The sequence below is a fragment of the Periplaneta americana genome, chromosome 4, assembly GCF_040183065.1.
Source record: "Periplaneta americana isolate PAMFEO1 chromosome 4, P.americana_PAMFEO1_priV1, whole genome shotgun sequence".
NCBI lineage: Eukaryota > Metazoa > Arthropoda > Insecta > Blattodea > Blattidae > Periplaneta > Periplaneta americana.
In genome coordinates this window covers 143,348,982-143,375,247 of record NC_091120.1, presented here as the reverse complement: position 1 = coordinate 143,375,247, position 26,266 = coordinate 143,348,982, and the positions used below count along the sequence as shown (strand labels likewise).

At 35.6% G+C, this 26,266-nt stretch overlaps 1 protein-coding gene across 1 annotated transcript in view; it reads left to right on the top strand.

Annotated features, from left to right (window-relative positions):
- The first annotated feature begins 16,589 nt into the window (after positions 1-16,589).
- The window catches only part of LOC138698242 (110 kDa antigen-like), a 34,464-nt gene continuing 24,787 nt past the window's right edge, over positions 16,590-26,266 (top strand). Inside the window, exon 1 of the mRNA XM_069824037.1 lies at positions 16,590-16,691. The gene's annotated coding sequence lies outside the window, so the exon portion shown is untranslated. The remainder of the gene's footprint in view (positions 16,692-26,266) is intronic.

Sequence of the window (26,266 nt, the reverse complement as noted above, 5' to 3'; positions counted from 1 at the left end):
ATCCTGAGCAAGATTAATCCAGTCTCTACCATCATATCCTACCTCCCTCAAATCAATTTTAATATTATCTTCCCACCTACGTCTCGGCCTCCCCAAAGGTCTTTTTCCCTCCGGCCTCCCAACTAACACTCTATATGCATTTCTGGAATCGCCCATACGTGCTACATGCCCTGCTCATCTCAAACGTCTGGATTTTATGTTCCTAATTATGTCAGGTGAAGTATACAATGCGTGCAGCTCTGCGTTTTGTAACTTTCTCCATTCTCCTGTAACTTCATCCCTCTTAGCCCCAAATATTTTCCTAAGAACCTTACTCTCGAACACCCTTAATCTCTGTTCCTGTCTCAAAGCGAGAGTCCAAGTTTCACAACCATACAGAAGAACCGGTAATATAACTGTTTTATAAATTTTAACTTTCAGATTTTTTGACAACAGACTAGATGACAAAATTAACAATTACATACACTCAATTACTTCTAAGGTGTCAAATTGAAAAATTATAATTCACTCTGCACACTTAGCACAGCCAAACCAACGGCAGTTACTTGCTGCGCTCTAGCGTCGAAACTGGACAACAATGCTCCAAGCGAAACTCAATGCTAAGAAAGAGGAATGAGCAGGCAGTTACGCTGGCATAAGGTACGATCCAGTAGGCAGTGCTGTAGACACATTCAAAGTTTCAATTTCTTCCTTTCAGTCATTAACGACATATGTATAACACAATATTCCGAGAAATTGATTCACTAATAAAGACATTTTTATTGCATGCAGGACATTATAGCAGCAGGAGCCTGGTTAAATTTCACCACATGCATAATCGTTAATGTAATAAGCCTACTTAAAAACACTGCTTTTATAGAAATGAAGAAGTTGAGTGGGCATTGAACATGACACCATATTATTGCTATTAAACATTCTAAGTTAGGCCTATGTACGTGTATGATTTTTGCATTCATTTTTATTTATTTATTTAACTAGCTAGCTAGTGAGTACAAATTAAAATTATAAAACAAAAATGTTTCTAGCCACTACCGTAAGAGCCAGGTTCGTGTACGGTGTGGTCTTAGCCAATAATATAACATAAAATTTACAAGGACAGTTTACTAAATACAGTAAGTAACTTAATTCAAACCAATAAATAACACACAAGAGTAAAAAAAAGAAGAAAGAGAAAAAGAGAAAAATACACATTTAATATAAATTGACGATCAGACAGAAGCCAGTGATATTCAACAAAAACATGAATATAGTCGACAGAAATAAAAGGTAAAAAAATACATTTGTTAATATTGTATATTATGAATAATTTTATAAATTTTTTTTTAAAGCTTCAATTTTAAAATATTTCAAATTTGGAAAATAGTTTGCAATTTTATTATAAAGTCTTTGGCCAAAACTAGCACCACGTTTAAGAGCTGCACTTGTATGACATTTAGGCTCAATTAATGGGAAAGTAGTCTTTTGTCTTCGAGTACGATATTCATGTCGATTAGATTTATGTTTCATTTGATTTCTGTGCTAGTAAGTTAGTAAACTGTATTTATAAATTTCTTCAATAGTTAATACTTTAAAATTTGTATAAATTAAATTTGTCGGGTAATCCATATTTTTGGTTAGACAAATTTTTATTAATCTTCTGTGTAATAAAATTAATGAATTAAATACAGATGATGCTACTCCACCCCAATTTATTATTCCATATTGTATTAATGATTGTACTAAAGCTAAAAATATTATTCTCAATGCCTCCTTAGTGATAAAATTTCGAAGTATTATGAATTTATAAATTGTTTTTCTTATACTTGTACACATGAAATAAATTTGTTTATCCCAACGTAAATGCTGGTATATAATAATTCCTAAATATTTGACTTGTGTGGAAGGTGTTAGATGTGGGAAATTCCAATAATTATTTTTAATTCATTACATTAAATACTATGTATTACTAAGTGATAATTATTCATAGGTAGAGATAACCCTTTCATTGGTAAAGAAAATGGAATATGGTTAATTTTATTAGTATTTAAGGACAGGAGATTAGAGTCAAGGAATTTTTCACTACTTTAATTCCATTGCCAGCATTTAAATAAGTGTTATCTAAATTTTCCCCATTAAATGTTAGTACAGTATCATCTGCAAAAGAAAATATATTACCACTATATTTATTTAGATCAATTTTCAACAACTTATTAATATATATTATAAATAAGATTGGTCCTATGGTCTGTCCAAAACAACTTCCGACCTGACAAATGGCGCCTTTAGCATGTTACCATGGCAACCATTCAAACCAACCAATCACGAGAGACGCGTAACCATGGTAACGGGGTGGTGTTGCCGTGTCTATGTTTACAAGCTGCACGTGAATACCACGGCCTAGTGGTGAATACAATGCCCGGAATGACTGAGTTGGCTGGTTAGCGCGTGCTTTGTGTGAATTAAAAATATTATTTAATTGTATTACTGGTCTAGTGTATCGATAATTATTGTGTTAAAATTATATTACACATAATATCTTCGTTGTCATTGGTGGAGTGTGTGACTAGTGTGTGTTTTCTAGTTTCTGCGAGAGTGTCTAAACAGGTGACTTGTGGAATGTCGGAAGGAAGGAAAGGAAGGCGGAGAACAAAGAATATTGGACAAGATGCCCCGTTAAAGAGTCAAGCGCGAGAGATGGTAAGAGAGTATTTTGAGAGGGAAAAAGATAATGGCGGGCCTCTTTTATCTTTGGCGCAAGTTATAATGAGAACTGCTGCTTGTGTTAAAATTATTAATAAGAGCACTGTTATCGATATTGGAAAAGAAAAAGGCCGTGCAGATTTTTAATCATAAATATTTTTACACTTTATAATTTTTTCAACGCCTTTCTAACAATATCACATTGAAGAATGCTGACACTCATGAAAGTAGAGGCTTCGTTTTAAATTTAAACCTGTTTTTACAGTTTACTGTCCTTTCGACGCTTTTGTAAGGTATTGCATTGAAGAATACCGGTACTACTACTACTACTACTACTACTACTACTACTACTACTACTACTACTACTACTACTAATAATAATAATAATAATAATAATAATAATAATAGACTAATAAAAATAATAATGTACACAAATTTTGATGCCTAGTATTCAACAAATTGGTTAGAAATGTATGTGTTCATGTCAGCCATTCATTACTGCACTCTATCGGCAGCGCGCTCGCTTACACGAAAGATGGGCAATATGACAACACTGCTCCCCCTTCTCTGTAAACTGTCAAGTCGGAAGTAGTTTTGGTCAAGGTCTAATTCTGTACCTTGTGGAATTGATCTGAATTGAAGACATTATTACAAAAACAGCCCTTGTCAATTTTTAACGAAAATGAGTTAAGAGCACCATCACGTGAAGGCGCATTTTTGCCACAATCTGAAATGTGTTTAAAAGCCAAAAACGATCTGTGTCAGGTGCAGTAGCCATAAGAAAAAACACCGATTCTACAAAAACAGGCCATGTCATTCTGCTTTCGTACAAAAATTGCCCTTGTCAGCTGACATGGGTTGTTCTTTTGTTAAATGTTTTCAGCACTGAATTGATTAGGTACATTATGCATTATATAATAATTATTGGCAGCATTGTGTTAAATTGAATAAATATTGAAATGTTTCATATTGCAACAATGAAGTCATTGAGCATTCCATTTTAGTCTCTTGTACAGTATTGGCAAAAATAACCGGACCGACCTTTGTAGCTTATTTCATAGTCTTGTTCACTCCAGAAAACGGTAGATTGGTAACTAAGACTTTCGTGGTTCGAATTCTGCCTGGGAAGGAAACTTTTTTTTGTTCCTTATTCAAATTTATTTCCAATACTTTTCGATTGCTAGTAAAATTCATGTTTTGGGAATTAATAAGTTAATTAAGTAGTAAAATATCACTGCAATCGAAATAAGGGACAAAAAAAAGTTTCCTTCCCAGGCAGGATTCGAACCACAAAAGTCTTACTTACCAGTCTATCGTGCTCTGGAGTGAACAAGGGTCTGAAATGAGCTACAAAGGTCAGTCCGGATTTTTTTTTGCCGCTACTGTACATCATGGCTAGTAATGATGGAAGTGGATTAAATTTTCAGAAAAGAAAACGAAATGGCAGAAAGGAAGATTTTATTAAGAAAATTAATGTAGAGGGAAAATAAAATACTAATAACGTAGGGAAATATGTAGCAGCTTGCATTATAAGGTGAGAATAAGTTCAGATGGTATATCCAAAGATGTGCCTGTTTGTCGCAATGCGTTTATGAGTTTGCATGAGATAATAAGCGAGCGTCTCCTACTGTACAGGCATAATTGCTGAACTATCAGAAATCTCCTACTGACTCCAGAGATAAACACAATAATCGCCCCAAGGCGGTTCCAAGGGTATCAATACTTCAAAAACTAACGTTTGCCACTCTTTACAATGAACCCTTGAAGATCAAGCAGTAAAAATTAGAGGACCTGAAAAAAATGTATGCACTATTATCTCCAGAAAGTCTCCGGTTCTTTGAAAGTCTCCAACCTGTTTCAGAAACGGAAACTACCAATACACATGTTGTAGATATTGAAGGGTCCAATAATAGGAGTGGAGAAAAAAGTTATTAATAGGTGTTGTGATTTCCTGACAATTTACTGATATTACAATACAATATTAAATATTAAATTAATATTATTACGATCTTCATTTGTATTATTTTAATACAAAAATAGCCCATGTCACACGCTCCCACATTCAATAATTAATTATAGGTCTATAATATGTAAGAACTTATATGTGTTTATCATATATCTGATTCTTATATCCTGAAGAAAGAGTCTACCTTTTTTTATTTCGATGTTATAATTTACATGGGCTGGGGGTTGTTTTTTTGTTCTCCTGAAAAATCGACATTTTTGACAAGGGCTGTTTTTGAAATAATGTCTTCAATTGTACATTTTCACAGATGACAGCACAAATACATCAACAATTCTAATATTTATTTTACACCTGCAGTAGGCCTGTACGATATCTGGTTAATAATCTTTTTCTGCTGAAGGGTATTAGCACAGTCTAGTATATAAAGACCCTACAGTCACGAAGCTTGAGTTTATGAGAGTACTAGAAACAATAGACTCTGCGGGTACTATTTCGCATTGTCTGTGAGGAGGCGATAGTAGCGATCCTAGAGGTTAGCAACTATCTATGGATTCATATTTACCAAGTACTGAGTTTCGTGACTGTATACAGGGTGATTCAGACCACCACTAACAGTCATTTATTTCGGAAACTAATGCATTAAAATTTTCGAGAAAAAAATATTTATTGCTAAACCACATGTGGACTTTCACTTGAGCTTAATTTCATCAATCAGCTATAACAGGAAGTAGGGTCAGTGGCGTATCACTTTAAAATTTCAAATGGGAGTATAGGTCAAATAAGGTACCATTTGATAGAGCTCTTCAAAACAAACAACTTTCATGGGAAACGTTTTTATTAATTCCTATTCTTTCAATGAGAAAACGTACGAAAAGGCAATGGGTGATTCGGATCACGCGTGTCATTTATTTCGGAATCTATTGCATTAAAATTTTCGAGAGAAAAATATTTATTACTAAACCACGTGTGAACTTTCACTTGAGCTTGATTTCATTAATCAGCTCTAACAGGAAGTAGGGTCAGTGGCGTATCACTTTAAAATTTCAAATGGGGTCCGGGTCAAATAAGATACCATTTGATAGAGCTCTTCAAAACAAACAACTTTCTTAAGAAACGTTTTTACCAATTCCTACTCTTTCAGTGAGAAAACGTACAAAAAGATAATGCCATCAATATTGAGAAATGTTAAAAGACGAAAATGTAAACAAGACAATTAATGTCGACATTTTACTGAAAGACTGGACAATTCCATTAATTTTTATAAATGTTCAAACTGTCTGCCGTTCTGAGCAGCACACACCCGTACTCTGCTTCTAACACTGTCAGTGACTCGTAACACTTCGGTGTGGTCAAGTGACTGTCAGGTCTCCTGGATTCGCTGTTTTATGTCATCTCTTATTGTGGGACAGTCCTGATAAACGATGTTTTTTAACAGTCACCAAGAATAGAAATCCATAGGATTCAAGTCAGGAGATAGTGCTGGCCATGCCACAGAATCGCATCTCCCAATCCATCGCCCAGCGAAGAGCTGATTGGCTGAATCACGTGCCACCAAAGAGAAATGAGCTGGGCAGCCATCCTGGTACATCCTCCAAAAGTTGGTTGAGGATGTTCTTCAGGAAGTCAGCATACATGACACTATTCAGAGCACCTTCAAAGAAATAAGGTCCAATCATTCGGTGTCCGAAGATGCCACACTAAACATTGACACTCCACCTATGCTGGTTGTCAACTTCTCTCAGCCAGAGAGGACTGACTTGAGACCAGTAGTGACCATTATGGATATTGACATCGCAATTTCTCTTGAATGTCGCTTCATCTGTGCAAAGAATACAGCGATGAAACTGACAGATTTTACCTGACAATTATCTCTATTTTTGGGGACGGTTAAAAAACATCGTTTATCAAGACTGTCCCACAATAAGAGATGACATAAAACAGCGAATCCGCGGTCACTTGACCTCACCGAAGTATTACGAGTCACTGACAGTATTAGAAGAAGAGTACGGGTGTGTGCTGCTCAGAACGGCAGATAGTTTGGACATTTATAAAAATTAATGGAATTGTCCAGTCTTTCAGTAAAATGTCGACATTAATTGTCTTGTTTACATTTTCGTCTTTTAACATTTCTCAATATTGATGGCATTATCTTTTTGTACGTTTTCTCACTGAAAGAGTAGGAATTGGTAAAAACGTTTCTTAAGAAAGTTGTTTGTTTTGAAGAGCTCTATCAAATGGTATCTTATTTGACCCGGACCCCATTTGAAATTTTAAAGTGATACGCCACTGACCCTACTTCCTGTTAGCTGATTAATGAAATCAAGCTCAAGTGAAAGTTCACATGTGGTTTAGTGATACATATTTTTGTCTCGAAAATGTTAATGCACTAGATTCCGAAATAATTGACTTACGTGTGGTCCGAATCACCCATTGCCTTTTCGTACGTTTTCTCATTGAAAGAATAGGAATTAATAAAAACGTTTCCTATGAAAGTTGTTTGTTTTGAAGAGCTGTATCAAATGGTACCTTATTTGACCCATACTCCCATTTGAAATTTTAAAGTGATACGCTGTTAGAGCTGAATGATGAAATTAAGCTCAAGTGAAAGGACACATGTCGTTTAGTAATAAATATTTTTTTCTCGAAAATTTTAATGCATTAGTTTCCGAAATAAATGACTGTTAGTGGTGGTCTGAATCACCCTGTATACTAGACTGTGGCATTAGTCCGAGAAAGAATTGAGAATATTCACGCACTAAAAAAAGAACACGACGTTTCGTGAATTGTTGCAATCCATTCTGAAAATTATTGATACCTAGAGACCTGCAAAATGTGAAGAAAATTAGACCTAGGCCAAATATAAAATTTAATTTGGAAAAATATGAAATAAATATTTTAGTGCTACATATCTTTGTTCCTAATCCGTTTGGAACAGATTTACATTAAAATGTGCAATTCGAGATTAAAACAGTTTTAGGCTATGTTTAGTGATTCATAGTCTTCCACTGAAAAACCCACCTTTCTCCAATCTTTCCTATTATCTGCCTTCTTCTTTGTCTCCGCATAATCCATATATTAATATCGTCTGTCATCTGATACCTTCCTCTGCTCCGAACACTTCTCCCGTTCACCAGTCTTTTCAGTGCATCCTTCAGTAGGCAGTTTCTTTTCAGCCAGTGACCCAACCAATTCCTTTCTGTCTTCCTGATTCCTTTTCTCTCTTGTGTTCCGGTAGTGCCATGACACGATGCCACTGCCTCTAAAGCCGCCCCTGAATGATATAAAATATAAAACACACACAGGTACAAAATAACAGTGACTTTTAGCTTCAGTATAATTAATCACAATAAGATATTGCAATAAGATTGCAACGCGCATATTCAATTATTCAGGTGCAGCAAACTGTCCTCACTGTTATTGCATGTATTTGCTCTCTCTTTCTAACGAGACGCACAATTTGACAACACAGATCACTACTGCACTTTCATTGGTCAGTGTTGTCGTTTCGTGCACACCTGCAAGGGGAACTTCATTCAGTAACGTCATCTGTTATCTGTCTGGGGATGTAGGCATATTTTCATTGGTTGCGTCGATGTGGGTCGATACAATACTAGCCTCTCATCACCCGAGAAGCGTTTCCGGCGTCGCATCCCAAGTAATGGGCGGGATTATGTTTTTTTAGCATTTGTTAACAAAATGGTGGCGGTTCTTGGGATCGCAGACGATGTCCTTCGATAGAATGTTCGCGTGTCCTTATACAGCATGAAAGATATGAGGATGATCCTACAATTTAATTTCGTGCCTCTGAGGATAGAAAACATTTTAATTACATATTTTGATTTTTAATGCGTCCCGACATAATAATTTTCTTCAAACTTCCACTTTCTGTCGTGAGTTTCACCACTGCACATCTCAGACTTTAGAAATACTTTAAGAGGAACCATCCAAATATCTTACAGCAAACGGTTTTTTTTTCTAGCAGTGAAATTATGGACAGGGGAGGGTGCGGAGGGCAGGGCATGGCTTAACTTTAACCACGTTTGAGGATGTGACGGTATATCCTAATACTACGACCCTTCTTTCTGGGTGGTGGAGACCTTGTCAGAGACAACAGTACGAATTTTAAAGTAGCCTTGCAGCTTCCTTAAATGCAGTTCATAGGTCATTTTAAAACATCGGAATAAACGAAATAATTAATAATTTAAAATTATATAATATAAACATAAAATGAATAAAAGCCAAAATTACATAAAAATTAATTAAATAAGCTATAATAAATACAAGAAATAACAGGACTGCCGAAAGAATATCTGAAGTTGTATTTGATCATTTAGAAGAATTTAACTGTAGCAAGAAATTAATTGCGTATGGTATATTATTATTATTATTATTATTATTATTATTATTATTATTATTATTATTATTATTATTATTAGTTTATGTCTTGGTCATCAGTCATCAATCTCATATCCTACATAGAAAAAAATATCAAGAGTCGTCACTGGCGTCGTCCTCAGTTGTTTAATGGTTAACACGTTAATGTTATGTATTATGTTATATTATTTATTTAGGCCTATTATTCAATAAGTAAAAGCTTATTTCTCACCAAGCAGATTTCTGCAATCAATTTATTTTGTGCGAGATCGTGCGTATTTGCTCGGTTTCCGCACAAAACCAATCCGCGGAAAGTCTAAAATTCCACATTCAGTATTCCCAACCTAACACACATAACAATTTCCCTCTTCTTACCGCTTAAGTGACATATTGATTTTACTGCTTTAGGCTTTTAACATATTATTTTTAGAGACGTTCAATATAGTAATAATTATAAATTGGAAACTTACCACTGCAATTTCACCTAAATTGCACTGTTAATTATTGTTTTTAAATATTTGAAAAAATTAAGTAAACTCTACAACACCACTAAAGTTACTGCATTTTAAGGAAGCCGTGAAAAAATAAACAAGATTCCAGACTCATTATGGCGGCTTCTTTGAACGAAGAAAAAGACAGACATATATCACGGCCTGCTGGAGTATATTAAAAAACAGAAAAATTTTTAAAGCAACAATGTTGAAGGTAGATATTTTTGTTTTGCAAATTTGCCGTCATTGAACAGAAACCAAGATGGAGATTTCATTGCAACTAATTAGAAATTCGTCTTTCAGGTATGTAATAAACGATCTTCGCACAAAATAATGTACGATACATGAGCGGTATGTTTTCTTTCAATTCTCGGAAATTAAAAAAGCTCAACTACGTTTCGCTTTTTCAAACTTTTTCTCGAACATTAAAACTTCAACATACCGCTCTTGTAACGCATATTACTGTTGTTTTAAGCAGTAATATTGTAAATGTTTTTTGTGTACTTCAGGTAATGTAATTCTATATATTTGATAATCAGAACGAATTGACAATCAGAACCATCCCAAGTCCCAATTAGTTCGAATAACCGAGATTCTACTCTAAGGCCATGGTTATCGGAAGAAAAATAAAAAAGGTAAACGTGTACGAAATGAGGCAGTAGAACAAGTGAACAGCTTCAAATATGCTACTTAGGATACAGACTACTACAAGCAGCAACATAAATTACTGCCAGGAACTCAGAAAGAGAGTTACAATGGCAAAAGAAGATTTTAATAGAAAAAGGAGTAGGCCTATCTTCTGCATACTTCTGATAAAAGAACTAAGGAAGAGGCTAGTGAAGTCCTTTATGTGTAGTGTGGCACTGTATGGAAAGAAACATGTACATTACGAAGAAGTGAAGAGAAACGAATAGAAACTTTTGAAATGTGGATATGGAGAAGGATGGAGCGTGTGAAATGGACAGACAGAATAGAAAAAAGCTGTGTTGGAAAGAGTATGTGAAGAAAGAATGATGCTGAAACTGATCAAGAAGAGAAAAATCAATTGGCTGGGTCACTGACTGAGAAGAAACTGCCTACTGAAGGATGCACTGGAAGAAATGGTGAACGGGAGAAGAGTTAGAGGCAGAAGAAGATATCAGAAGATAGATGATATTAAGATGTCTCGATCATATGAGGAGACAAAGAGGAAAGCAGAAGATAGGAAAGATTCGAGAGTAATGGGTTTGCAGTGAAAGACCTATGCAGAAAACTATGAATGAATGAACTTGTACCAACATCAATGTCCTAATTAATAGACTATTAGCTATGGTAATTTTTTACTTGGTTATTTAACGACGCTGTATTAACTACGACGTTATTTAGCGTCGATGGAATTGGTGATAGCGAGATATTGGGCGAAATGAGGCCGAGGATTCGCCATAGATTACCTGAAATTTGCCTTACAGTTGGGAAAAACCTCAGAAAAAAACCAACCAGGTAGGCGTAATCAGCGGGTATCGAACACGCGACCGAGCGCAACTTCCGATCGCCAGACAAGCGCCTTAGCCGACTGAGCTACGCCGATGGCTACTATGGTATTTGACTATAATAAGATAAACTAACTGCAGGCCTAAGAAAGAGAAAGAATAAATTTTCAATAGTTTCCTTGTAGAGCCTACTCATTATTTACAAATTTGTATTAAACTTTTGACCTTGTTAACCATTTGAATTGCTGATGTTGGTGAATCTGTAGTCAATTGTTGCATATTCAACATGGCGATAGGAGTGAATATACTTGAATTTGAATTTGAATTGAAAGATAAGTGGGAGGAGAAATTTAAAAGGTGCACAAAACGCAACCTTGCAAAGGGTTCGGCCATGGATGAATATATAATAGGATGCGAAACTTACCGAGTTTCCCGTAACACATACTAGAGGCGCTGTTGTAGAAAATGATCTTGTTGCCATCTGTTAGAGGGAGGGACGTTATTACATCTAGCAGCGCACCAAGTAGCGAAAAGAGTAATTACTCCATGCATTTAGCAGCGCAACTGGTGACGAAAATGTTAAACTCTGCAGAAAGTATTCCCTCCCACCCTCATAGTTATTCAAAACTAACCCAATTTAAAATAAAACATTTACATTTTTATTCCTCACAGCATCCTCTACTAAAAATTCTTACCGGAGCCAACAGGAAGATAGAAGATACGATCTATTTTACACTACCCCATTAAAATATAACCAGACACAGACAAAAAAAAAGCATTTAGATAGTTCAATTTATTATATTACTATTACTTTACAATACATTCAACAACACTATTTTTACAACGTCCATAAACATCACTGTTTAACATACACTGCTTATACACACACATAATACCACTTTATGTTCACTTATTAGCAAATTTCTGTCTGCCATCTTGGCTCCTCGTCGAGTCCTCGAGCAATATCTCGAACGGATAAATAGAGAACTCTGGGTAATGTACCCAACACGTAGTTCTAATGTTCACCACCTACGACGTTGGGCGCTGGTCGTCTTATTTCAGCCCCCCACTGCCAGATGGTGCTGACCGCAGTTTCGCATCCTATTATATATTTATCCATGGTTCGGGGCTGAAAGAAACTGAATATGTGAGCTCCAAGCCTGTAGGCCACTTGTCTCACTCCGGGTTACGCTGCTCCACTAAAGGAGCTCTAGAAAATTTTGAAGAGGAAACGCCGAAAATGGACGTAACCTCTTATTCTTAATTCTAATTTTAATTCTTATTCTAATCTTAATATTCTCCCCTCCACACCGTAGATCATACATGGGCATCGTGCCTCACTTGAGAATTTGTGCCTCACTGACCTTCATAGAGCTTATCGCTCTGAGTGACATCATCTTCACAATCCCCGTTCCTCCCTCACGCAGCTCCTAGGCGTGGGCAGGTTCTATATCAGTTTCATAAGCAATATCAGTGGTGGCATAATGGCATTATCAAAGCAGTGTGTACGCGTTAGAAAACGATTATTTCATGAGAAATGGGAGGAAGAGTTTTTTTGCTGTTTAGAAGGGGAGAACATACAATGTATGTTATGCTCGAAAATCCTATTAGGCATTAATAAATTTAATATACAACGACATTACTCCTTATGTCATAAAGAACATGCTGAATTAGAAGGTAAGAGAAATTAAATGTTATTTTTCGTACTATTACGAAGAAAATTTATGATCTTAACATTTGCATAGTATACTAAATACGACATTATACCTTAAACACGCTGCATTAAAAGGTACGAGGAATTAAATGTTGTTTGTACGTATTATTTCCAAAAGAAATTTATAAAAAAAAATATATATCAAATGTGAGTAGAAAACGAAATATGATTTTCTGAAATTATTTTAAGTCGAGAACGTGCAAATCTATTATGTAATCTTGAGAAACGCCAGAATATTCAAGAAAATAAACGTAGACAATCTTATGGAATATTATTGGCTAGTTACGCAATTTCTCGCCTGTGATTTAAATCAATTCAGCTACAGAGAAACAGTAAAGAGGTTTATGATTAAAGCTGCCGAATTAATTTGCCAAATTGAATAAAAGTTTTCGAGTCTCTCACGTTAACCAAGCGCTTTCCTAATAATTCGCCACTGACCGCCTTAGCGATTACGATAAGGTGACGCAGGTCACAGCAGTTTATATTTCCCATCCTACTCTGCAGTCTCCTCTCCTAGTAAACAAACTATTTCAAATCGAGTGCCTCACGTAACCGAAAATTGTGCCCATGCATGCCGTAGATGAATAGTGGGCCTAGTTGTCCCGGATTCTGCCGCCAGCTGATTATGGCGCATTGAAATTAGCGTGCTGAGGAGAGGGAGGAGAGTGCGAAATGAGATTTTACTTTTTTCTTGACCAAACGAAGTGTAAATTAGCAAAATGCCAGAGTGATGTAACGCTTCACCTGGCAAGAACTGTTCTGTAAATCACTTCTGAAAATAAGATAGCCTACAAATGACAGAAACATGTACAGCCAAAACACAACTGCAGCCTATAGCAGGGTTGCCAGATAAATAAAACGCAATCGTCGTACCAACTTATGGAAAACGTCGTACTTCAGCATAAAATCGTCCTACATTAATCATTTTACTATTTTATAGATACCGTAATGCGCACAAATATATTTCACATAGGCCTAAAACCCAAAAAAAAATGGCTCATAGCCCTATAAATTTATATTCATTCATTCATAGTGTTGTGTCCAAGAGCATATCTTTCACTGCAAACCCAGCATTCTCCAGTCTTTCCTATTCCAGCATCCATTTCTTCAGGCAATCAAGAATTTTAGTACTTATAGTTGACATCCACAATGGCATTTAGCATTCAAATTACCATTTCTTCACGAACACTGTCATTTTCAGTGAAGCATGCATGATGACGCTTGGTCGGAAACAACATTATTATATTGAAAGCCAGCAGAAACTTTATCTTTGGCCAGCGTAACGGCAGATATTTAATATCAATCATTGCGGCAGCTGATGATTACATCAAATTAATCCACCTGCAGTTGACTCAAATCCGACACTGCTAAAATGTCAGGGCGTCTAGATTTCTTAATCCTAGCGCGGTACTATTTCATTCATAAAAGAAAATACTTCCATTGCTGAACATACAATGAAGTTAGCAGATCTCTGAACTCGTGTTACTTTGGTATAACTGCACCGTACATGAAATCTGGAGCTAAAGATGACGAATTTATGATTTACATGGCAAGTATAGTCACCATATTGATTTTCAAAGCATCTTTTATCTTTTTAAAATATATATGTGTTATCAGGGATATTACACAATGGCATACGGCATGAAGAAAAGTTGTCTAGAAAAGGGGCAAATTAACTTATTTTTTTAATTATAGTCTGAAATTGTCAGTTCCAAAATAATTTTGCCCCTTCAGTAAAATAGTCGTACAAAATTGCGTACGGTTTAGAGTTCGGTCGTACCACGTACAATTGTTCAAAATAGTCGTAAGCGTACGATTATAGTCGTACGTATGGCAACCCTGGCCTATAGCCTTTGTTTTTTCTACGATTGTGTGTTTTCTCGTCGTTAAGCAAACGGCCGCCACATTTGAAAATTGATATTACTGAATTCAGAGTTGCCAACCTAGATAAGTATGTTGAAATATTACAAATAACTATTCTAGTGTTGTAATGAAAGCTACTGCCTTCTATGTATGCTACAGTGTAGGCCTAGGCTATGTAAAATTCATACGCAACCTACAATGCTCTTGGAGAGTGCAATAAGGGCTGCAGTGCCATGCAACGCAGCAAGACCACAGTCAGAAAGGAGGATATTACAAGAGTAACACAAGAGATTGCAACGAGACGAAACAAGAGGAGGCTTATGAGAATAAGAGGGCAAATACCGACTCCAAGAGGGTAGCCAGGATGTCAAAAACGAGGAAGGAGGAAGCCAAGAAGAAGAAAGAAGTGAAAAGCTATGGTGCTGGGGAGTTCTGAATGTTCGTGTATGTCCAACCTTTTTTTGGAAACAAAAATTTTTTTTGAACAATTTCGCCATATTGACGCGTGAAAATTTTCATTTTAAATTCATTTAATTAAAAATTTCAGAAAGTATTTGTTGTAGGACCCATGTTTATTATACATCATTTTATTGTTTTAATGCATATTATCACCCTCTATAATTTAGTGACCATACTGTTTACATAAGGCGATGTGCTATTGAAATTTCTAAAATTCATCATTTTTGACCTAGAGAGTTTACATTTTTGCTCAATATGGGTATCAATATCACAAATACACATTGTAAATTTTAATCTTTTCTCATCAACATTAAAAAAATAATTTTGTTTTGTTTTTTAAATTTTCTTAATGAAAATCCTACATCTAAAAAAAAAATAATTTTTAAAATATATTTTTTTCTTAAAGGTGACACCGCATTTTGTGCAATGAAGCATTAATAATGCCTTCTCTAATTTGTTCATTTGCAAAAAAATTTTTTTCGTTTTTTAATAAAAAGAACACTGCTTTGCGTATAATTCTGTTTATAATAAAACTTTGCTGAATACAGGCAATCAAGTGCTCCATTTCACAACAGAGATATTAATGAATTTTTTATCTTATTTTATTATTTTACGACGCTATATCAACATCTCAGATTATTTAGCGTCTGAATGAAATGAAGATGATAATGCCGGTGAATTGAGTCCGGGGTCCAGCACCGAAAGTTACCCAGCATTTGCTCGTATTGGGTTGAGGGAAAGCCCCGGAAAAATCTCAACCAACTAACTTGCTCCGACCGGGATTCGAACCCGGACCACCTGGTTTCGCGCCAGACGCGCTGACCGTTACTCCACAGGTGTGGGCAATATTAACGAATAAGTATGCCAAATTTCATCATTATAGCTTCAACCGCTGAGAAATAAAATTAATACTTGTCGTTGAAAACGTAGAAAATTTATTTTCTGAGATAATTAAATTTAATGTTTTGGTTACACATAGCTCATGCATTAAAATAACACCTACCAAATTATATAAACGTATACTTGTAGCCTAATTAAGATACTGAGATAAAATATTCACGAAAACAGTCCTCATGAAACGGTACATTTTTAGTGTGAAAATAAAAAAAAAAAAAATGAAAAATTTGTCAAAATTCTACTATTTTCAGTAGCTCACCGCCTTAAATTATCTGCGTAGAAGATTACCTGAAATAAATTAATTGTGGTTGAGGCTAAATTATTAATATAAATTACTTTGTGAAAAATAACGGAAATGTTAAAAAAATGTGTAGGCTATTATGCATTACTGACTGAAATAATGTACAATTTTATATTTTATTTCCTTATGATTAGGCCTATACAGATGATCCGAAGGAGCAAAAGCTCGTGTTCGGGTGCAGTTCAGTTAGCCTATAATACCTATTCAAAAAAAACTGTACATATAAAATTAAACGGAAACAACACAGAGACATTAGTAGTCAAATTATTAGTCTATTTTAACGCCATTTTCAAAATACGTAGATCTCCTTCCAAGCGTTTATTTCAACGAATTTTCTGAAAGATGCCCGAACAGTTATGTTTGTAGTTGTTTATGAATGCACTCCAGTTACATACTTGCTGTTGTAGTGAGGCAGTGAGTGAGTCAGACATTACTTTGCTCGACGCTCTTTCATCGGAGGGTTCCTGAAGCGAAACTGGTAAATATAGACAGTAGTTTTTATTACTGTAGGCATCAGAACTCCGTACGTGCCTTTTACATGTTCCAATTTTTTTTTTGTGTGTCGGAAATCTATTAGAATTGGAGATAGTTTATTTTATGTTGATTGATAGCATTTCATATTAAAACTGGAAGGAACTCTTCTAAGTTGGTTATGTTACAACATAGTCTTTAAAATGGTGTTGCTTTGTTCTTAAGCGTGAACATAATAATAATAATAATAATAATAATAATAATAATAATAATCAGTAGGCCTAGTAATAATTATAATTAGGCCTATGTTAACCATCATGGCAACGCTGATAAAATATAAAAATCATATTTTTTAAATCAACGTCGCTCTGAGAACGTTTACTGTTAAGAAGTGACGATCGAGCAATGAAGTATGTTTGTATTTAGGCCTATTTCATTTTTAAAATGATACCTGTTTTGTGGCAAAATACACGGAAGGTAGCTATAGGCTTAAAAGGTAGGCTATTCAGGGTGTAAGGGATATAAGTGTCATTATTTTAACTGATGATTATTCATGTCATAAGAAAAAATTTCCTTACAATTTTTTATAATTACAATATTTAAGTAATTATTAAAGTTTACAATAAGTCATTAGGCGTTTGGTAACGTTGTTGGATGGGGAGGAGGGAGTTTACAAGTATCTACACAGTACAGCTGAAGTGGATACAAATATACCGGTACAAAACAGATGCTCTGTTCTAATGCAGGGGCGGACCGTTGTTTACATAAAACTAACAACAAATACAAACTTTCAATCTCATTAATAGAACTTCATGGTAAATTTCCATTTTATTTAACAATATTGGCAATATTGGTCCGTTTTTTATTGTACGTCTAAAAAATAAACAATAATAGTTTACTGCACAAAATCATACGAATTTTTTTAATGCAACATTTTAATCTCTTCCACTTTCATAAAGCCGTACCATTTTTAAAGAAATATCTGTTTGTGTGATTTTTGAAACGAGATAAGAGACTCCTAGTTTCCAATAATCGTTGAGAAACCGCTACAAAAGTTCGCCGATTAGGTAACCTTCATTGAAGAAAACATTGACGGTACATCTTCTTGCCTCACTTGATTTACGGCGACTTTCTCCATAAATTAATAACATATGATATTTCTAAACTGTGAATGACATTGTAAGTTTTTTTTTTTATCGAATACCTGGTACCGAACTGTCGTCCGCTCGGCAGTAGAGCTATGGACAGGGTCCTTGAACTCACCTGACATGCACGTACGTCTGTGCGGGGTACTGCCTACTGAACACGTTGCCACGTCTCTCACGCCAGAATATTAACAAATTTAAGCATTCAATTTTATTTAATTTCACGAAAACTTAATACAACACACAAATATGTATTTAAAATAATATTAACTCTTTGCTAGATATACCTACTGATGTAATGTTTCCGTAATTTTACTAACTATACAAGCAGTATAACGCGAATAAAATAAGAGAGGAAATATTTTTTCTGCGAAAATTATCAAGTTTTGACCCTATGTTGTATGAACATTTTTTGATGCTGTAGACCGTCCCCGACGACCGTGAAAAGGACGGCACTTACACCCCTTACAACCTGTATATGTCTACCTTCCCTGGTTTGTGCGTCGGTTGTCAATGGATGATTATACTTCTCAGTCTATTTTTCGATGTCCAATTGATCAATGGGCACCAATTTTAACGTCAGATTTGTGAATATGTAATTAATAAAAATATGACTGTTTTGGGATTTTCAAAGGGGCCATTATTAAATACTGAATAACTGCAATCTGTTTATGTTAAGAAATTGTTCAATAAATGTGTGTGTGCTAATTGTGGAGCTACGGAATAGTCTAAGCGTGTTTTCGTAGGGTTGATGACCAGTAACAAGTTACAATAGGTTTGTTCAGGCATTTGGTATGCCTTGCATGTACGTTTTCTGGTAGATACAGTAGACAGCGAGTTTTCGTAAGATCGAGTATCAGGGACACGCTTTTGATATTCCTTTCATCTACGCTTTTTAGCAGATAGGTCAGATACAGTAGAATGTTATGTTTTATTTAACGACGCTCGCAACTGTCGAGGTTATACGAGCGTCGCAGGTGTGCCGGAATTTTGTCCCGTAGGAGTTCTTTTACATGCCAGTAAATCTGACTTGAGCCTGTCGCATTTAAGCACACTTAAATATCGACCTGGCCCCGGATCGAACCCGCAATCTCGGGCGTAGAAGATCAGTGCTATACCAACTACGCCAACCAGGGCGACGATACAGTAGATAAAAACTGCAGTTTTTCTAATCTCGAGGATCAGTAACAGTTTAGGTTTGGTTTATGAAAGTTTTTAGTATGCCTTGCATATACACGTTTTGGTAGATAGGTACATAGATATAGGCTAACTAGCCTATAATTGATACGTCTGTGAAAAGTATGTTACTTTGTAATTTTTTATAAATGATCCATTTTTAGACATTATCGAAATTTAAAATTTGTAAACATTTCACGAGGTTTTGTAAATTTAAGCTGTTTCTCCGCTATTTTCCCCAGTAAGTTTACTTTCTAAAAAACCATGAATATGATCATTTTTTTAAAGAAATCAGAAAGAGGCCGTCACGACGGGCAACATTTCCACCTTCGTTACAAACTGTTTGGAATGATAGGAGAGATCATTATGATAAACTTTCATATTAGCTTAGAAATCGTTACACGGAGATGTTTCTTTTGGCAATTATTAAAAACGTGACTTGCTATTTATACTAAACAGTCTAATAGGCCTAACCCAAAACATTCATTATTTCAGTGACAACTTTTAATATCGTACATATAGTATTCACTTGAAGGATATCGCAATTTAAATATCAGTGTACTCATTACAATTTTTTTAACTGTCTTCCACCAGTCTCAGTATAGGCATTACCACATCGTGCTATCGATTGTTGAATCCGTTCGAAGATTCTCGGCATATCAACAAGCTTTCTCTCGTTGTAAACCGTTCCATGATGAACTACAATTGTAATGCTCACTGTAAACCTAAGCTCATTCACCAAAGGAGTATGCGTTTAAATTGAAATTGCAGTGGCAGTGGTCCGGAGTTCGACTGCAGGCTATCGTAATGTATTCTGTAAACATGGTTCTGTAATCACTTAAACTTTGTACTGTTTACAGATCTCACCATGACGACATAAAACCTACAGCAAAGACAAAGGTAGTAAATATTTACATGACCTCGTACATATTGTGATTAGAATGTTTGAAGCTCGAAACGGGAACCTTAATTAACGACACGCTTTCACAGAAAACTCTCTGTTCTAGTCGTACAACATTCAGAACCGGAAATATAAATTTAATTCCAGACTATAATTTTAAATTGCAAATGATTTGCTTGCAGATTCTCATTCAATCCTGAACAGATGAATAAAACTATTTTGGGCAACTCTCAATGTAAAAAAAAAAAAAAGTAACCGGTCTCTAGAATCTAAGTTCCCTTCGGATATCTCCGCTGCAATTCAGACAGAGGCGATGGATCACGTGACTTGATATCTACAGTTATAATTGAAGTGTTCTGCATATTACTATTGTAGCGCAGTGGCAGCGTTCCGGACTGGTATTTAATGAGGTAGTGCTTTCTAACACAACTTAGTGCTTTTTGTGTTTTTTAAGGGGGAGAGAAAATATAATTGCTCCTGTCCCTTTTATGACCGTTTTAGTAATTAACATCAGGTTTATGAATGTAAAATATTATGCCATGACTTTAACATTATTTATTATGACATTATAACTCCAAAGAAAGAAAGATTTTATTCTCAACAAAAATACCTTTCGTGGCATAAACAAAGCAAACTTACTGGCGTCTGCCTTAGAAAATTCAAACAATTGAAAAAAAAAAAAAAAAAAAACACGATCACATCTTGCAGTCGAGTGGGCATGGAATCGACTAGTCTTTTCAAATAGCTACTGTTCTCAGTCACGGCATCCCTGGCAAACTGGACAATCTTTCACAAATCATCAGGATGTCTTGTAGGGGGACAGAAAGTTTCTGGTTTTCTGACATTATTTTAATATCAACTTTTTCCTAAATTTAGACGAAATATGCCTTATTCTTTCGGTACTATCACACTCTAATGTACACAGTCACGAAGCTCAATACGTAGGGAATATGCAGCCTTAGATAGTTGCTAACCACTAGGATCGCTACTATCGCCTCATCACAGACAATGCGAAATAGTATCGGCACAGTCTATTGTTCCTAGTACCCTCACAACTCAAGCTTCGTGACTGTATATACTAGACTGTGCTAGGCCTACTACTATAGCGCGAATGGAGAGTGACAATCCCTGGCTTTGTAGCCCTAAATAACCTACAGAGCAACATCATTAGCCTACATCCCAAAAGCCCATGTTTCGCTATTAACTATTTAAGTTTTTCCTTGCGCTCTAACCATTGCTGTTCAGACCATATAGACGGATAATCTGCATCAGAAGCATTACCTATATTGATTTCATCAAGCTGCTGTTGTTGTTGATTAAAGTCCGGATTTCTAAGCAAAATGCGTATTCTTTTCCCCACTTTTAAACGTAAGCAGAAAGGTTATACTTCGTAAGACACAGCTAGATAAGCAGTTTCAACTATGTTTGTTAGTGCTTATGAATGATTACTTCGCAGAAAAACGTTTTTACTTACTTATTTTACAATTTTTAATTAAAACAACATATTTTATTCCAAAACTGTAATTTTAAAAGTGCGTATTTCACTCCTAGCCGTCATTTATCACTGATTCCCTTTTCTTTTTCTTTTTTGGCTAATAAAAAATTAACTTCAGTCGAATACGTAAGAAAGCAATGCTAGGGTATGACCCAGGATGTTGTGAAATAATACTGCGTAGTTCTAATTAGGAAAGAGCCTTGAAATTCCCCGCCAAGCTTCTGCGTCTATGCACGTCAATCGATTATCGCACTTATCGCGTTATCGGAATGATGTCATGTGGATAAATGGTGAATCCCCGAGTTCCAAGCTGCAGTGTGCGAGTTGTGCAACACGCGTTGGTTCACCACCCACAAAAACCTCTCAATCAGCATTCTTACGCAAATGCGTAAATGAGTTTGGAAGTAATATTTTCTGTGAGGACAGCAATGTCTTATTTTGTTTGGTGTGTGAAAAGTGTTTTTCTGCGAAGGAAAAATATAGCATTGTGCAGCATATTAATACAACGCAGCATAAGGAGATATTTAAGAATAAATCTAAGTTAAACCAGCAACTGATTAAAAGCAATGTAGGTGAACAATAGAGTTCTAGTGATACATTTTCAATAATAATAATAATAATAATAATAATAATAATAATAATAATAATAATAATAATAATAATAATGTAAGAGTTCTACGAAACAAATAATTTATCATAATATTTCCGTGTATTCGTTTTTGCTTATTTTGGTGCTTATTTTCACAATTTTCGTGCTAATTTGCTTGCTTATTTTCATGTTTGATTGTGCTTAGAAATTCGGGGTATGATGATGATGATGATGATGATGATGATGAATCACTCTGTGAACCGGATGAAGGAACACTATTCAAAGTCACTTCCAGGTCGCAGTCTTTTCCACAATTTTTTGGCACCTTGTAAGTTTGATTAGAATTTTATTTTTGTATTTTAGAAAAGTAGTTCGTAACCTTTTTTACGGAGCTCCTTTTCATTTTCGGTCACTGACTATTGATCACTAATCACTCTCACTTCTTCATCGCCCATAGATGTAGAAGACCGCATTAAAAAAAAAAATGTGTACTCGCTACAAATACAGACAAAGCAATGGCCACACAATGTTCAAACTTAGGAATCTCCCTTCAACCAGTCTACTATGGACACTATTAATTTATAACGGAAAAAATGCGGATTACTGCTGGTATCGCAAGGGTGGCGGGCAAAACTAATCCTTGCAAGACTGCAAGTGCTATTGGGATATCCTATGCGAAGTTTTACCGTCAGATGGCAGGAGCGTTCCATGCGGCGCAACATGTTGTAGGGCTATGTTTTGTCCTATGCTACAGTTGATTACGTTTTCCGCTTGTTGGTTTTCTGTGCATGTCAAAATTATATTTACAGTTATTTTGTATAACCTAGTATAATTTAATATAATTCAATATTTTCTTACTTCATAATTTAATTTAATTTACAATAAATAATAATGTAAACCTGTATAATATTGAGCGATTCCCCGAGATGGGTGGGGAAATCTGCAATATGCAGAATATAGATACGAGTAAATTGAATGTTCATGAACCTAAACGAGAACTTTGAGAACAATATGCACGAATAAAAATATAGGAAATATGTCGAAAGTGTTATTGCCCTCTCTATTAATTAGTATTTAAGAACCGTACGCTAAAAACAGGATATGCAGCCACCAATGTTTTTTTTACAGGGAAGAGACTATCGAGATTGAATTACTTGTATTTTTTCTGTAGTTGCAGAAAGATCAAATGCAATTTTTAATAGGATGATATAATATGATCGCAATAGTATCACGATTAGTAGTGTGTTTTGTAGGTTAAGGACATGCAGTTTTGAATACTGTGTGGGATGATTTTGAAAATCTGAACTTAAAACATGGCTTTAATAATTAGGGTACAGTACATTAAAAACGTCCCGCGCCGTGGCGTCGCGGTCTAAGGCATCCCGCCTAGGACTCGCGTTACGGAATGCGCGCTGGTTCGATTCCTCATGGGGGAAGAAATATTCTCATGAAATTTCGGCCAGTGTATGGGACCGGTGCCCACCCAGCATCGTGATGCACTTGGGAAGCTCTACGATAGGTAGCGAAATCCGGTTGCGAATACCAGCTATAACGGCTGGGGGGATCATCGTGCTAACCACACGATACCTCCATTCTGGTTGGATGATCGTCCACCTCTGCTTCTGCATGTGGGCGTGAGGCCAGCAGCCGGCTGGTCGGTCTAGGCCCTTCACGGGCTGTAGCGCCACGGATTATTATTATTTTTACATTAAAAACATTATTCACGAAATGAAGAGTACAGGGGAAAAAGGGGGGATATCCACTTTTAAACAATTCTCAGGAAACCAATTTTAAAATGTGAAACTCTATCGTTCCGAATATAATACTGAGAATTTAACCAGCAGTTATTCTGTGACTAAGAACTTTCTTCCCCTGTTCTAAGTGTAGAATGAATTCACTTCATATGAAGTATATAAGGGAATGGAAATCTGAATTTTGCCTGAAAGTGGACATCCCCCCTTTTTCCCCTGTACTCTTCAAATGGATTTCACTACGGATCGTCCTGGATAATAAACATTCCAGTTTATCGAGAGTTTACTGCAGGCGTAAACTTCGGAGACTCCTACAACTACTGCATATAATCTAAGCTAACATAGCCCGCTGTCGAGGTTGCATATATTTTTATTAATTTTTCTTTTTCCTCTTCCAAAATGAAACTATAGTCAACAATTCCTTACTTGAAGTAGTTACTTTTATTTAATAGCTAGCACTTTCGAGGCCCAATTTTATTTCTTATATTTTTTAAGGTTTAAAGCATATATTCAGAATATTTCGGGACCTGATTGAAGACAAAAAGCTTTCCCTGGTTTTTACATATAGTAACAGTAACAAAAATTTGCCGTTTTTAGTTGTTTTTAAGAGTATTTAATATACTAATACACCACGTATATCCTCAATGTTTATATACCGAAAAAAGAAGTGCACACGCAATGCGCATCCCTCATACTACACGTGCGCTATCTGTTGGTGCTAATTCAGGATATCCCTATTGTTTGGCCTTTGCGTACAGTCTGTGAAATAATTTTTCTTTCAGCGCGTGACTTACGTGTTTGAGGCCCGGTATTATAAATACGGTCAATCTGAAGATTGAGTTAAACCAAAGTTAAATCTAAACGAGTGTGTGTTAAGTTAGTCTGTAGTGGAATACGATTGGTATTACTGCTAGGAAAGAAAAGAAGACGATCACTGCTGTTTTATTATATTATTGCTGTTAAAATGGCCGATGCTGGTGAACAGTCTCCATTAAGAAACATCTTTGTTCTTCGATAATAGAGAAAATATCATAAAAAAGCTGTAGAGAACCAATACCGCCTACTTCAGTATGCTTGTCAGACGTAACCTCAAATAGCTTCTTAATGCTGGCTACCAACGTTATAGTCCCAAACACATTGCAAGCAGACTAATCCATGCATGACTATCCGCGACAGAACTCTATAGGCCTACACAATCAGCTGACTGATAAACTATAATATTAGTGTGTGTATTTTATAAGTTTTATAGAATGTTTATGAAACAGAAGTCTGTCAAATAATAAAATTATTTTTATGAGTTTAGTATTGTTACGTAATATTATTACTGTGTTTATAAAACAGATCCAAGTATTTCATGGTAAATCTTCTTACCAGAAGACTGACTGCCACACACAGTACAATGCGCCATAGCCTTGCAGTATTTATGGACACCTACGAAATCTTCCATCGCTACCAGAAGAAAAATAGCACAGCGCAACTATATAATATCTGATGCAGAGCTTCAACAGAATGTTTTCAAAAATAATCTTTAATTTCAAACCCTAAAATACATATATTTTTGCAATTTTTCATTTTTTTGGCATGTTATAGGTATTAGAGTCTCAATTTTTCGAAACAAGGTTTAGGGACTGTAAAGCATTATTCTAAAAATAAGGACTGTCTACTTCGAAAGCCTGAATCTGTTTTAAAAGTTATGTTCATTCATCCTATTTCAAAGTGGTGCACTCTAGTTCGTAAAGTTCTTGGCCACCGTGGTCGTTCAATAATAATCATCACTTCCTCACCGTTACTCATAAGTTTTCGGAAAACATCTGTCATGTCCATGTGTATAGCGGAAGCCGCCATCTTGCACTTGAACTGCAGTTTAAACGGCAGAAGACTGTGGAGCAAGTTAAACTCAAGTTAACTCAAGATTAGCTGATAGCTAAGGTGTATAATACGAAGCAGAACGAGAAATCCGAGTTTAAACTGAACGTAAGGTTTAAACGGTGTTTATAATACCAGCCCTAAGTGTTGGTTTTGGCTAATGCTTTAAGAACAATTTCCGATATTTTTACTATATTCATTTTACAACAATTGAGTTTTTTAAAATAAAATTACTTTATACTATAACATTGTGCAGTGTTATCATTTGTGCAATGTTGGTCCATTAGAATGCTGAATAAGACGCAAGTAAGACCATTATATTTTTGAAAAGTAGAAATAGAGGAGCAGGGTGCTCCCAAGTTGCAGAAAAAAGTACCAGGTCGTCGCCCTGGCACGACTACACTCCTTGCATATACTGATAATTTTAATAGCAGTAGGCACTGCCTGCCACCTAGCGGCAAAATAACTTCGATTGAGCAGGCAATTAACGCTGCTGTAGGATGCCATCCAGCAGGCAGTGACTATGTGTGTTTATATAAACCAAAGACTGGTTTAAATAAGTATCTAAGAGTCGACTTATGACAAATAACTTACTATAATAATATCGGACAGCTAACAGTTCTGCGCGCGAACGACGCTGGTGCTGCTACCTAGGCGGC